Raw genomic sequence first — 2370 nt, 5'->3', positions numbered from 1 at the left:
AGGTAAGGCTATTAGGGGTTGGAGGAGGCCTCATAGATGCTCCATGGTAGCGTAGGGATCCCAGTGCCAAAGAGGGCACAACATTCAGGGATGCGTCGACCCCAGCCCCGGAGCGGGCAGTGGCGAGAAGCCCCAGAAAGGGGGCAAAGATTGTTCATGAGTGCCAGGGAGCATGGTTGCAAGGCAGCCAGAAGTGTGGGTGGGGCTCAAGAGTGTGACATTGACTAAACAACATCCAGTACACCCACGAGGCTTGGGGCGTGGTACAGGGGTGGCTGGAGCCACGCATAGGCCATAAGGCTGGGGTGCACTGAGTCACCCAAGATAGAACAAAGACCGAAATACATCAGAGCACCGGGTCAGAGAGGACTAAGGGCAGCCTCCCTTATACATTGTTGACATCAAAGACGTGGTGGGCGAGATGTGAGAGTGCTTTTAATAACATATTGGCATGGTAGGGGGCCTAGGGAGTTCACGGCCACCTCTACAACTCCATGCTGTTACACTACATTGAACACCTTCAAGAATAAATTGGATGCTTATCTTGCTGGGATCCTATGACTCCAGCTGACTTCCTGCCCTTCAGGTGGGGGGGCTGGACTTGATGATCTTCCGAGGTCCCTTCCAGCCCTAATGTCTATGAAATCTATATATAAGGGTAGAAACACATCTCCTGATGCCTCAAAAGGTGAGCTAATACACTTTGCTACTGTTTGTTATGCCACATGAGAGAAAAAGTGAAATGACAAAAGGTAGTACCAGACTCTGCTGCTTTTTTGTGACAGACATCTCTTACTCTGTGGCAGGAGAACACAAGCAGCATAAGCTGCTTACTCTCTCCAGAGACCCCAGGCAGGTGCTATGGAGGTTTCACAGTTCCTCTAACTCCTGGAGCACCTGACTGGCTTGCCCCACTTACAGAAAACCACCCTAGAAGTCTCTCCAGACATGGAGAAAAATAGGGGTTACCTGCTCACCCAGACCTGTCCCTGATAATCCCCCACTTGCAGACACTCCTTGTGCTGGGGAGCAGGGCAGGCATCTCCCATAGTGGCCCCTCTTCATTCTCAACAACGGGTGGAGAGGAGGGGAAGACAGCACAGCATATGAGGTTGCAGATACAGGACATGAGCAACTTACCCCAGATATTATTCTGTAGTTTAAAGACAGTTCTGTGCTGGCTACCTCTAATAGGTCCTAAACAAACTACGTGGGAGAAAACCAGTTTAGCTTGAGGAGTGAACCCATAACCAATACACAGGAATAAAACCTTAAACTGGTGTATAGTTCCTCCTCACTCGACACGGACATACATAACACCTAGAATGGTTTAAATGCAGTTTCAGCCACAAGCAGACAGACATTCAAGTCTGTCAAGCTGATTTAAAGATGCATGGAATGGTCAAAAATTCTACCTGGAAAATCAAGAACTATTTTGAACCAGTGCACTGAGAAATGGTTCAGTGTGAAGGGTGGACACAAAGGATTTCATGACAGAACTAGTTGGTCTCCCAGGCATCTCCCACTGCATCATTTCTCACCCCTCAATTTTCCCCCACTGCTGCAACTGGGTGCTCTGGTACACAGACAGGTCACTACTGCCCCTCCAGTTTTTAAATCAACAAGTTGCTGGTTCAGTAAATCAGTTGAGTCCTTGCTCCTGAACTGGAACCCCATATTATGCCTCCCAGCCTCTGGGACCCAAACAATATGGGTCCAAGCACTCCCCCCACAAGTCAGTGAAGTACACAGCAGACTACAGTCAACTGCAGACTATTGAAGGGTTTTGTACTCAGGTTTAGGAGAGAAGGGAAAGCAGAAAAGTGAAAGAGCCCTCAGCCACAGGTCACCCAGTCCCTGGAGCCTCTAAAGCATCCGTGCAAGCACATACAACTGTAAGGCATGCTGGGCTGGGTGCTCCCTCCCACTCCCTTGTGTTGGGGTGCACAATTTTGAACTGGTTCTCAATCAGCGACATATGAGAATGCTTCAATTGTTATGCGTCTGTACCCTGTCCTGCAACCTTTACAGATTGGTTCCCGATCAGTGAAATGTTAGAATAGCTCACTTGCTCCGTGTCTGCACCCACTGAGCGGTAAGTTTACCCTGAAGCAGAGTGGCTTACACTAGAATAAGGCTGTACATTAAGTGTCCATGTACTCCATAGCAAATATACTGTCTATCTGCAACTACAGTTTCCTTAAGATTAAAGCCAATATCTCAACTTCTTGCAGACATTTAAAGCAGTGAGAGGCACATACCAGAGGCCTGATTTGTGTAAGAAAATAGACTCAGTGATCAAAAGTTACACCTCCATTGTTACAAATAATTCAGATAAGCCAATGAAAACTAAAAAAAAAAAAAAAAAAA

The 2370-nt window shown here is 47.5% G+C and overlaps 1 protein-coding gene across 1 annotated transcript in view; it reads right to left on the bottom strand.

Annotated features, from left to right (window-relative positions):
- POF1B (premature ovarian failure, 1B) overlaps positions 1 to 2370 on the bottom strand; it is a 54984-nt gene that overhangs the window by 12995 nt on the left and 39619 nt on the right. The window lies entirely within an intron of this gene.

The sequence above is a fragment of the Crocodylus porosus genome, unplaced genomic scaffold, assembly GCF_001723895.1.
Source record: "Crocodylus porosus isolate Cpor-Errol unplaced genomic scaffold, CroPor_comp1, whole genome shotgun sequence".
Taxonomy (NCBI): domain Eukaryota; kingdom Metazoa; phylum Chordata; order Crocodylia; family Crocodylidae; genus Crocodylus; species Crocodylus porosus.
The sequence above is the reverse complement of the archived record's forward strand: the minus strand, read 5'-3'. Positions and strand labels throughout refer to the sequence as shown.